General features: G+C 40.3%; 1 protein-coding gene and 1 long non-coding RNA gene across 4 annotated transcripts in view; both read right to left on the bottom strand.

Moving 5' to 3' along the window:
• LOC138472450 (polycystin-2-like protein 1) overlaps nt 1–13,249 on the bottom strand; it is a 2,384,383-nt gene that overhangs the window by 1,646,517 nt on the left and 724,617 nt on the right. The gene's annotated exons all lie outside the window — the stretch shown is intronic.
• Nucleotides 12,029–12,976, bottom strand: LOC138473674 (uncharacterized). The gene is made up of 2 exons (XR_011268845.1): nt 12,688–12,976; nt 12,029–12,588 (listed from the first exon to the last, which is right to left on the bottom strand). It is a non-coding gene; the product is annotated as an uncharacterized lncRNA (long non-coding RNA).

Below are 13,249 nucleotides of genomic sequence, written 5' to 3'. Positions count from 1 at the left end.
ATGCGCCATCATTTACCAGCGGGGCTCAAGCAAGCCAGTTCACCGCGCTGAAGCTCCGCATACCTAAGGGAGAAAAAAGAGACATTTTAAACAAAGAAAGGCATGCAGGATAGCAACAAAACTACAGAACAGCAATAAGACCTACCTGAACAATATCAAACGGGCCGGCGTCAGTGAAGTAACTGGACCGCACTCACCCATGAAAGACAACGCGCCCCTGCAAAGAAGGCAGGACAGAGAGCACGCCTAATTCTACCACAAGGTGAGGAGAGGGCGCCAGAGGGACTGAAAGCATACGGGGGTGGAGGGAGGATACTTACCCCAGTCGGTCAGTCTTGAACACAGTCCTCCTGTATTTTCAGGCAGAACCTTCCCCGCAGACCACATCAGGGCAAAGCTGAGCAGCATACCAGCGAGTAACCCAGCTGGGTGGCATCCCTGTGGATACCAGGTGAGCATAACAGATCTCTATAACCTCAAATATTGTAGAGTCACTGCCGAGCCCAAGAGTATGAATTGAGCCCCTGCAAATTACCCGCCCTACATTTTGTGCTGAATTCTTTGGTGCGTGTATTTGAACTTGTCTCGGAACAGGTAAAATCACATACCTTACGATTGGCAGAGCTCAAATATAACATGGACCTGGTTGTGTCACTAATGCAGAAATTGGACTCTGCACATGTGCTCCCTAAAGGTACGGCTGTTGACAAATTCCTGGATCACCTACAGTCTCTGTTTGTCCTTCAGATTGAAGAATGCTGATAGAGCTGTTTACCAAGAGCTTGATAATTTCCCCCATACGAGTTTGGAGAAATGCATTAATCTAGGTGAATTTGCATTATGTGATGATACTCCTCGCTCGCAGGGTTTCCTGTGGTAATTTGCTAGATTAGCCTTGATAATCTGTATTGTGGATGTAGTGCACATTCTAGAAGTCTCAACAGCAGTTAGTAGTCCAACTTGTGGAGCTGCTGGTGGTGATTAGGATGATGGTAACATGGTGTTGAATAATGCTTCTACTTCTCCAATTGGGCAAAAGATTATTGGGAGGCACAAGAAAAGAGGCCTTAAAGGGGCAGCACGCCAACTGAAAAAGAACAATGATCAGCAGAATAAAAATAATTATCACAGCTCCTCATGAACATTTGTGAGACTAGTAGTTATAGGTGGCCCCTTTTCTTCAATGTTAATTTTTTGACAGGTGAGAACACCCTCTGGTTGTCCTTATCCCCACCCCTTTTTGATATGGGTTTGATTCTTTTTGATATGGACTTTGATGTCAATTAATTTTTTATACCAAAATGTTTCGATATCAAATTGGATAACGATTTGATATCCTTTTTATATTAAAGGATATATAAAGTGTGTTTGTGTACTTTGATATAGTTTGATATACAGTTTTATAGCGTGTGCGCTGATGCTTGGTCGATGGCATAGTGAGTTGTGAGGAGTTAGACGCGCGTGCTCGGGTTTGGTGACGCGGGCGATGACGTGGGAGTGGGTTGGACCCTCATGACATCATCATTTTATATAGATTTGATATAACTGTATAACAGATTTTATATAAACTTTATATTATTTTTATATATCAAAAATAAAAAAGGCTGATATAAAAATATCGGATATTTTTTAATATCGTAATAATTGTTTTATGTAATTTTTTATATCAACTTTTTTTATATCAAGATGATATTGGTTATTTTTATATTACAATTTTTTTATATCAACATGTGTTGATATAAACATTTTTTGATATCAAAATGTTGATATAAAAATATTGGTCATTTTTTATATCATAATTAATATTTTTGGCATCATTTTTTGTAATATCAAATGTTTTTATATCAACATTTTTGTATATCAACTTTTTTTTCTATCAACTTTTTTTATATCACAATGATATCGGAATATTTATATTGCAATTCTTTTTTTCTATCAACATTTCTCAATATCAAAATAATACCTTTTATATAAATTTTATATAATGTTAATGTCAAATTTGATTTAAAGGCCCGGCTTAAGACCGCGATGGTAACACGGGGGTGGGTCGGACAACCCAGATATATACCGCTCTGCGATGGACTGGAAAACACAGCGCTTTTTGTGCTTTTCTGGGACTATTCCGGAAACATTCACAATGAGGGGTGTACACCCTCACAAAGTCCCCTGGATTTGCTGGTGTACGAGGGGATGGAGGATGCTCAGGATCTAATGGCCAACTATGAACCCGAAGAGTTTTGGGACAATGACAAGGTGATTTTGAAGCAGACATTTGCGGTCCACGAGGACCTTGAAAATGAGAACTGCAAAGCTACGGCGATGTCAGCGGACACACCGATGAGGACCGAGACCGTTTCCGGCCCCCGGAACCGTGACGAAAAATAGGGCCATGTGTGCAGGGGTGGGGCGAACCAGACTATGGCAGAAGCTATTCATATTTATTGCGCTTGCTGTTCCAACCGTTTTGAAACCCCTGGGTATTTTGAAAGTAGCCTGTTTAAGGCCAGTCTTTTCGCTGATGGAGACGGACAGCCACTATTCAATGTGTTTGTTGTTCTGGGAGCATAGCTCAGCGGCAACGTGCTTGCCTTGGAAACAAGACGACATGAAGCAACACAGGTTCGATCCCCGGGGTCCACGCTTAAAAACCTATGGGTATTAAGTGCGTTATAAATACATAACATAGAGACTTATTCCTGTAACAGCGCCTTGATGCCCACAGGCTGTGTGAGCACTTTCAATTTGCAAATAAATAGATAAATAAAACAGATAACAAATAAAAAAAATAATTACGATATTAAAAAAATATCTGATATAATTTTAATATCAGACTTTTTAATAAAATCTGTTGTACAATTATATCAAATCTATATAAAATGATGACGCTATGAAGGTCCAACCCGCTCCCCCGTCATTGCTGCGTCACCAAACCCTAACACTCGCCGTCTAACTTTCACAACTCACTATGCCCTTGACCAAGCAATAGCACACACATGCTCTCCCATATTAAAAACATTTTGATATACACTTTAAATAATTTTGATATAAAACTTTACATCAAACTGTATCAAAGTACACAAGCACACTTTAGATATCAGTTTATATGAAACGGATATCAAATCACTATAAAATGTGATATTGAAACATTTTCATATAAAAAATTCATTGATATCAAAGTCCATATCAAAAAGAAATCAAACCCATATCAAAAAGGGGCAGGGATAAGGACAACCAGGGGGCAGTCCTTATCTCATAATGTTATAGTATTGCATAATATGTTTACAATGCATCGGGACATGCCCAGACAGGGACGTCTCTATGGGGGGGCAAACGGGGCACGTGCCCCAGGCCCCCATTCTGGAGGGGGGCCCCACGGATCCTGGAGAGGGGGCCAGGCAACCCACTGTTAATTTGTTGGTTTGGGGAGAGTGAGAGCGAGATCAACACATGCCTGCAGGCTGCATCAGGAGACACGGCTCCGCTGTGACTTTAAATTGAAGTTCAAGAAAAGTAAGCAAAGCAAAGTAAGCAAAAGCAACAATGTAATTGAGCAAGTGAGTCAGAATCGATTCTAGTGCTCTAGACTGTGCTCTGCCAGTGCCCCAAACCCCACCGGGGCCTGTCTTTTACAGTTTTCATCTTCTACAGGTGGATTGGTTGGTCACTCACTCTAGTGCCAGTGTGTCTGGCTTCCAGCGAACACTTGACAAGAAACAAACAATTGTGATGGATTGGGCTCCTGTTGTCCAGGCTCTGCCACTGTGACTGCCCACCCACAACACATCAACCAATGAAAGTCTGTTGCCATGCATGCAGCAGCTTCTGTGAGACAATCGGTTGATTTGAGTGGGCGTGTCTTGAAGGCTCTTTGCTTGCAACACAGTCAAACTCGTCACGAGGCCCCATGTACTGCTCTTCTCATTAAGGTTGAGGTCTATGAGGTTTTATCACCCTTATCTAGGGGCCGGGCCCTCAATTGACAGCATGCCGATGGCCGTACCCCCCATACCCTCACCAGTGTACGTCTCTGGCTATGACTAGGGGGGGAAGTGAAGTCATGATTCTGAATCTGAACCCGTTACCCGGAGGCTCAGAGCTGTGCTGCTGCCAGTGGTGCCGGGCCAGCACTCACTCAGTAAGTACAATTTGCCTTATATTCTATTTCGTTCCTTCTATATGCACTAGGAGTGGAGGCGGAGCAGCAGTGAATTGGGACTAGCCTACGTAGTTTTTTGAATTGCATGGACACTATAATAATGTGATGCTGTCTGTGTCAGCCACGGACTCACGGTGTTGAAGTTGAACAGGTCCACGCCACCATGTACTGGGGCCCTTGGAGAGTGTGGGGGGTCCAAAAACCTCCAAGAGCCTCTTGAGGGCTTCGGACCTCGGAACCATCATTGTCCTCTCTCTCATTCGCCGAATCTCCGTCCTACAGGTCAGGCCTGGGTATGTACGACGGCACCAGCGCTAGCAGACAGCATTGCAACAAAATGCTCCACATGTTCCCTGCGCTTTTTCGTCCTCGACCGCTGCGCTCAGATGTGACCTCAGCTCCCTTGTGTAAGTCGGTGACTGAGCACGCAGAGCCCGCATTTAGGTTAGGGGCCATGGAAGCTCAGAAGCAAGATGTCATTAAGTGCACTATGCAAAGTGGCAATCAGTAAAGGTAAAGAAAGCTCATTGCAGATACTGCTTCAAAAACTCCCAACCATACATGCACATTTCCACACCCCATAGTACCACAATAGCCCATTTCGATTAAACATCTATAACAGATGGCACACCCGAGTGCCTTCATAATTCATTACAATACATCCTCAATATTTCGTATTTCAATTACACAGCGACCGACCTATTTTCGCACATAACCAAACGCTCCCTCTTAGTTACATCCATTACATAATTAGCAATGGCTTAACTAGAATGCACTGTTAACCTGGGCTCATTTAACACTGCGGTGCCTGTGCATTTCATGATACATCCCTAAATGTACATGCAAGAGCATGCCCATGCTGTCAGAGAAACACTGAAACTGGAAATGCTGCAGAGGATTATTCACAATAAGCATTGCCAAAATGACAGCACAAATATTTGCACGCTCCCTTTCTCTTCTCAACAATCACTCCATCGAAGAAATTGCAAAGCACACTAACGTGCTCCCTTCCCCAGCCAAGCATCGTCACTGCCCATTACTATCATGTGGATGCTTCCGCCTGCCCAACCCCCACCCCTTCCCAGGAAATGTTTGACGATCCATTGGAGATTGGTTTTAAACTCAATATCCGCAGCTGCACAATGTACACCTTAATTAAAACCTGTGACGCAGTACTGGTCCACCACGGGCACCAGGGCCGGTCTTTGCGTCAGGCAGCTCAGGCGGCTGCCTGACGTCAGTCAGCCTCCAGGGGGCGCTGCACCACCAATCTGCAGTGCCAGTGCTAGAATACACGTGTAACACGTTCATTTTTATAATGTTAGGAAACAAACATGTTACACAAGTATTCTACCACTGGCACTGCTGCAGGCTGCAGCCTCGGCCCTCAGGCAGGGCAGTGCTAGAATATACGTGTAACACGTTCATTTCCTAACATTATAAAAGTGAATGTGCCTGTTCATTTTTATAATGTTAGGAAAGGAACCTGTTTCATATGTATTCTACCACTGGCACTGCTGCAGGCTGCAGCCTCGGCCCTCAGGCAGGACAGTGCTATGTAACACGTTCATTTCCTAACATTATAAAAGTAACTGTGCCTGTTCATTTTTATAATGTTAGGAAACTAACGTGTTACACATGCATACTTGCCAACCCTACCGATTTAGGCGGTAGGAAACCGCTTTTTAAGCAGTCCTACCGCCTACCGATTTAGTGGCAAGAAATACCGATTTATTTATTTTAATTTCTTTTGAATTTTTTTTTATTTTTTATTTGTTGGCCTGGATTTAGCAGCCTGTTCAGCCATGGTTGCTGGGTGCGCAAGTACACAGAATCTGAGGAACGTTCTTCAGTGGGGATGTGTCCAAGCTGCTGCTTTTATAATGGTGTGTTCTCACTGGCAGCAGTTATCAGACCAGTGCGCCAGTGCAACCTCCCCAGAAGGTCAGAGGCGCCTGTGAGATCGGCTCCAGAATTTCTGGATATCAACACCCAGATGGTTCACGGTACCTCAGCTACATGCTGTGGAGAGCCGCTGAAGCAATGGCGAGCCACTCCTCCAAATGAGTTCTGGCAGGTGTGAGCTTGCGCCAGGAGCCGGGGGGAAACTGCCTGTTTCAGCCCCGCCCTGCGCGAATCTCGCCACTTCCACCTGCCTGCAAGTGCAATATGCTATTTCTTCAGCATAGCTGCACAATGCAGCGCCCCGCTCTTCGGCACCTGCTACATACTTGCCAACCCTACCGATTTAGGCGGTAGGATACCGCTTTTTAAGCAGTCCTACCGCCTACCGATTTAGTGGCAACAAATACCGATTGTTTTCAATATTTTTTAAACTTTAAGATGCCTACAGATTTTTGGTCACAGAATGTTGGCGTGTATGCACATGTATTCTACCACTGGCACTGCTACAGGCTGCAGCCTCGGCCCTCAGGCATGGCAGTGCTAGAATACACGTTTAACACGTTAATTTCCTAACATTATAAAAGTGAATGGGCCTGTTCATTTTAATAATGCTAGGAAACGAACGTGTTACACATGTATTCTACCACTGGCACTGCTGCAGGCTGCAGCCTCGGCCCTCAGGCAGGGCAGTGCTAGAATACATGTGTAACACGTTCATTTCCTAACATTATAAAAGTGAATGTGCCTGTTCATTTTAATAATGTTAGGAAACGAACGTGTTACACATGTATTGAGAAAGACTTTTTCAACCTTAGAAACAGTGTTAGCGCTCTGATGGAGAAGTGTAGCTAAATTGAATATGAAAAAAAGTAGAGATGCTGCAAATGGAGGGATGCCACAGAGGTTGACCTGGGCTTGGACAAAACTAAAACGAAGAGAAGCCCTCCTCTAGCGCTTCTCCAAAATTAAATGTTATAATATAGAGACTTTCTCGTTTTTAGGTTCCATTAGTCATTTTTATTCAGAATTCTATTGTGCTGTAAACAAATAGGGATTCCTTTTTACATCTTGAACATAACATATAAGTTGATGGGAAGACAAAAGAATGCAAAATTTAAATTGGTTTAAAGTTTTTCGTTGAGTTCACTAAGTTGCTGTGTCCCACATTGTCACTTGAAAGTTGCGAAGCCTTAGTATAATTCACTCGACATTTGGGTTGATGGAGAGACAAAAGAATTCAAAATTTAGATTGGTTCTAAGTTTTTAGTTGAATTCACTAAGTTGCTGTATCCCACGTTGTCACTAGAAAATTACGAAGCCCTAGTTTAATTCACTAGGCAGTATTGGCCTCAATTTGAATTGGTTCAAAGTTTAGTCAATGTTGTCTTCACGTTGTTGCTCGAAAATTGCGAAGCCCTAGTTTAATTCACTAGGTAATATTATCCTCATTCACTAGGTAATATTATCCTCAACACGTGTTTCTCCGCCACATGGTTTATGGCGGTTCTTCAGGAGGAATTTGTAGGTAGATAGGCAAATGGAAAGATCTGAGAGGAAAAAGGTGGGAATAAAGAAAAAAATGGGCAATTTTGAACAGAGTGTTTTATGTTGACGTTTATACAGTCAATGTTGAGTTAGATACTTACAACTAAATATCAAATCTTGTTCATGTATATGATGGTTCCTTTGATGTAGGTAATATTATTAATTCCATCCGGTTTGGTCTGAAAGAGTGAAGAGCATCTAGTTTATATTTGTATCTCTGGGTCAAAGGTACTTTCCAAAAAAATCTAGTCATAATCATCCTTATTTGTTATACTTCAATAGTTCAGTATTATCTTCATGTACAACTGATTCCTGGATTTTGACAATGTAAATGAACTCATATGTTGCCTTGGAACAGTACGGTTTGGTTTAGTATCTAAGTTTGCTTGTGCGGACTTTGAACTTAAAGACTGTTCGAAGCAACGAAGTTAGTCTAAATACCAAGTTTTCTTAAGAGTTGTAAATAGTTGTAAAAGACCTTGCTTACCATGTGAACGGTGTTTTCCTCGCTCTCTCGATACTGTCTGATGTGGTCAGTGAACTCCACATGTTGTGAATGGGTTTCACATAGAGTCGCGTGCGGAGTGACGTCATGCGTGTGTCGCGTGCGGAATGACGTCATTCGCACGTTGCATCACGTGATGACTTCACGCGCACGTATCTAATGGTTGTTTATATTTTTAAGAGCACCATATTTGCTCGATCCAATTCTAGTGTTCCTGTAGCCTTGTATTTGTTGCAAAATTTACAAAGTAATATAGAGGTAAATATCTCTTATTATGATTTACAAAAAATGACATATCTCCTGGTCTGTGTTAAGACCTGTATGGCAAGTGTCCATCATACAAATCCATCTTGCTTCTTGTTGTCGAAGTCTTAATTGTAGATTCCCTCCTCTTGGGGCCGGTTTCAATTTTACTATTCCGTAGAATTTTATCTGACTGATCTGAGAAGGATGATGTGATTCTGTGAAATGATTGGCTATTGGTGATCTTGTATCTCTGTTGGTAATAGCCCTGATATGTTCACTGATTCTTGTCTTGAGTTTTCTGATCGTGCTCCCAATGTATAATTTTTTGCATGCGCACTGAATGATATATATAACAAATTGACTATTGCAATTGATCAGCTGTTGTATGGTGAAGTTGGTGCCGTTGGGTTTGATGACGGTTGTTTTACCATTTTCTGCATATTGGCACATGGAGCATTGACCACATTTGTAATAGCCTTTGATAGGTTTTTGAAGCCACATTGTTTGTATAGTGGATTTTTCATCAGGATATTTCAACTCAAAATGTGACGGACTGAGCATTTTTTTGAGATTGCTTGCTTTCTTGAAAGTGATGGTAGGTTTGACTTCCAGGATCGGTGTAAGCTCAGAATCTGATTTAAGGATGTTCCAGTATTTGCTAAGAATTTTCCGAATGATTGAATTGTTAGAACTATAGTTCGTGGTAAAATTGATGGTTCTGTGTGGATCGATCACAGTTTTGTCGATTTTGGGTCTTACTTGTAACAACGATTGTCTGGTCCTAGTTGAAGATTTCTGATAGCTGTTTTTGATAAGTTTGTTTGGGTATCCTCTGGAGATGAATTTGCTCATTGTGGATGTTACTTTCTGTTTGAAATCATCAGTTTTTGAACAGTTTCTTTTGACCCTTAGTATTTCACCATAAGGTATATTGTAGATGATGTGTTTTGGGTTGGCTGCTTGAAGCATGTAGTAGACTGTTAACAGATGTAGGTTTAGTGTACAGTGTTGTACAGATGGTATTGTTATCGATATAGAAGGTGATGTCCAAAAAGTTGATTGAAGTTTGACTGTATTCTGTGGTTAGTTTCAAATTATAGGTGTTGTGATTTAGATAGTTGAAATAATCTTTAAATGCTGTTAATGGTCCGTTCCAAATCAAAAAGATGTCATCAATGTATCTGGCCCAAAAAATTATGTTGTTTAGGTGTGTGAATGATTGATGTTGCCAGGCAAATTCTATCTCAAAATGGCCCATGTAGAGATTGGCATATGATGGCGCATATTTTGCTCCCATGGCTGTGCCTTGTATTTGTCGATAGAGAGTGTTGTTAAAGATGAAAATGTTGTTTTGAAGGGTAAATTGCAACATTTCTAAAATCATATTGTTGTGATCGTTGAGAGATATAGATCGTGTTTTCAAGAAGTATTCTGTAGTTAGAAGTCCTTTTTCATGCAAGATGCTTGTATAAAGTGCTGTTACATCCATTGTAACTAGCCAATAGTTGTCATTCCAAGGTATATTGTCGATCAATTGGATAATGTGCGTGGTGTCTCTGATGTATGATGCCAATGAATTTGCTAATGGTTGAAGCTGATGATCTATATATTCTGAAATGTGCTCTGTGATTGATCCAATACCATTAATGATTGGTCTGCTTGTTGGTAGGTTGATGTATTTCTTATGAATCTTAGGTAGAAAATATATTGTTGGAGTAATCGGATTAGTTGTGATCATATATCGGTATTCATCTTCATTAAGTAGTTCCAAGTCTTTCCAATGACTGCTCATGGTTTTCCATTGTTCGCTGATTTTGATGAATGGGTTTTCTTTGATTTTTTCATAACATTTATGATCTTTTAGATGGGTGAGTGCCATGTGTATATAGTCTTCTGTGTTGAGTAGCACAATGTTTCCGCCTTTGTCTGATGATTTTATGGTAATCTCAGGATTGTTCTTGAGATTATTTAATGCTTGACTTTGGTTGGGTGTGAGATTATTCCTTATCTTGAGTTTTGCATGTTGGTTCATTTTATTGTTGATGTAGATGTCTCTGAGTTCTTTTTGAACTACTTTGCAGAAAGTATCAATAACATTTTCTGGAGGTAAGATTGGTGTGAATTTGGATTTTTCTTTAAGTTTGGTTTCTTGTGCTAATCCCAATGGTATATTTTGTTCTTCCATGAACTTCTCCTTAGTATAGGGATCTGTCTCATCATTGATGTTAAGAAGATCGACTGTGAGTTCCACATGTTTAACTGTTAATTCCGATGGTACTGGTGTTATTTCAGTGGTGTGTCTTTTGATTTCCATATTTGCAAAATATTTCTTTAGTTTGAGTTTTCTACAAAAACTGTGGAGATCAACTACTGTGTTGAAATAATCATAATTACGACCTGGACAAAAGGTGAGTCCTTTATTAAGTGCTTGAATTAGTGGTGTCGTTAGTTCCAAACTTGAAAGGTTGATGACTAGGTCTTCCGTTGGGGTAATGGGGTCTGAGATCTGGTCTGTACTCTTGTTTTTTCTTCTATGTTTGCGTTTGATTCCTCCTCTCTTGCCACGTTTGGTTTTGGTAGAAGAGTCATAATAGGGTTTCTTTTTCCTGGTGCTGAATAATTCCTCATATATTTTTGTTGTTGAAATTCCTCTACAAAAGAGGAAGAGGATCCAAATGAATTGTATTGGGATTCTTTGTTCCTGTTGGGAATTGTCATTTGAGATGCAGTGGGCAAGATTGATGGAGGTACGCTTCTTTCTTCCAATTCACTATCACTCACTGTGTCCGTATCTGAGGAAAGAGGAGTTGTAGCTGTTTTTTGTAGCTTGATGTATGCTGATCTGCCCCTTGATGTTGTTGTAGGTCTTTTATTGAATGTATAGACTCTTTTGAATTTATAGTCTAGTTCATCTCGCAAAAATTGTCTCTGTTTTTTAATCTTGATATCTGATGCGTATTTATCTATGATTTCATCTAGAATTTCATAATTCTTAAAAGTTTTCTCAGGAATATTTAGTTTTTCAATATTTTCTTTCACTTTGGTGATTTCTTGTATTAGCCGAATATGTTTTACTTTGGCATATTTGATTAATCTATGTATCATTTCGTTGGATGTGGTGGTAAGTAGTTGTTCCCAATCTTTGATCTCTTCTATATCGTCGTCTTCAAATGGAGGAAATATACAGACTCTTAGTCCTCGTGGTATGCGTCCTATCTGAAGGTATTTGTCTAAAGATTTGATTTCCCACCAGCAAGTAAGTTCTTGTTTGAGAAGTTTTTCTTGGGTTAAGAATAATTGTCTTAATGATGTATTATTGCTATCCGGTTTGGTTGTTGGATTTTCTGATAATCCCGAAAAGATGAGTTCCGCTTCTTCCTCTCGTTTTTCATAGTTCCTAATCATAGTGTCCTGACTGATGATATCGCTTATTGAGTTTCTCCTTTTAGAGCTGCCCACTGCTGACAGAATATATTGAGAAAGACTTTTTCAACCTTAGAAACAGTGTTAGCGCTCTGATGGAGAAGTGTAGCTAAATTGAATATGAAAAAAAGTAGAGATGCTGCAAATGGAGGGATGCCACAGAGGTTGACCTGGGCTTGGACAAAACTAAAACGAAGAGAAGCCCTCCTCTAGCGCTTCTCCAAAATTAAATGTTATAATATAGAGACTTTCTCGTTTTTAGGTTCCATTTGTCATTTTTATTCAGAATTCTATTGTGCTGTAAACAAATAGGGATTCCTTTTTACATCTTGAACATAACATATAAGTTGATGGGAAGACAAAAGAATGCAAAATTTAAATTGGTTTAAAGTTTTTCGTTGAGTTCACTAAGTTGCTGTGTCCCACGTTGTCACTTGAAAGTTGCGAAGCCTTAGTATAATTCACTCGACATTTGGGTTGATGGAGAGACAAAAGAATTCAAAATTTAGATTGGTTCTAAGTTTTTAGTTGAATTCACTAAGTTGCTGTATCCCACGTTGTCACTAGAAAATTACGAAGCCCTAGTTTAATTCACTAGGCAGTATTGGCCTCAATTTGAATTGGTTCAAAGTTTAGTCAATGTTGTCTTCACGTTGTTGCTCGAAAATTGCGAAGCCCTAGTTTAATTCACTAGGTAATATTATCCTCATTCACTAGGTAATATTATCCTCAACACGTGTTTCTCCGCCACATGGTTTATGGCGGTTCTTCAGGAGGAATTTGTAGGTAGATAGGCAAATGGAAAGATCTGAGAGGAAAAAGGTGGGAATAAAGAAAAAAATGGGCAATTTTGAACAGAGTGTTTTATGTTGACGTTTATACAGTCAATGTTGAGTTAGATACTTACAACTAAATATCAAATCTTGTTCATGTATATGATGGTTCCTTTGATGTAGGTAATGTTATTAATTCCATCCGGTTTGGTCTGAAAGAGTGAAGAGCATCTAGTTTATATTTGTATCTCTGGGTCAAAGGTACTTTCCAAAAAAATCTAGTCATAATCATCCTTATTTGTTATACTTCAATAGTTCAGTATTATCTTCATGTACAACTGATTCCTGGATTTTGACAATGTAAATGAACTCATATGTTGCCTTGGAACAGTACGGTTTGGTTTAGTATCTAAGTTTGCTTGTGCGGACTTTGAACTTAAAGACTGTTCGAAGCAACGAAGTTAGTCTAAATACCAAGTTTTCTTAAGAGTTGTAAATAGTTGTAAAAGACCTTGCTTACCATGTGAACGGTGTTTTCCTCGCTCTCTCGATACTGTCTGATGTGGTCAGTGAACTCCACATGTTGTGAATGGGTTTCACATAGAGTCGCGTGCGGAGTGACGTCATGCGTGTGTCGCGTGCGGAATGACGTCATTCGCACGTTGCATCACGTGATGACTTCACGCGCACGTATCT

This window comes from Ambystoma mexicanum, chromosome 8 (assembly GCF_040938575.1).
Source record: "Ambystoma mexicanum isolate Mex_15411 chromosome 8, UKY_AmexF1_1, whole genome shotgun sequence".
NCBI classification, from domain to species: Eukaryota; Metazoa; Chordata; class Amphibia; order Caudata; family Ambystomatidae; genus Ambystoma; species Ambystoma mexicanum.
Note: the sequence above shows the minus strand (reverse complement) of the source record. Positions and strands in the feature narration are given on the sequence as shown.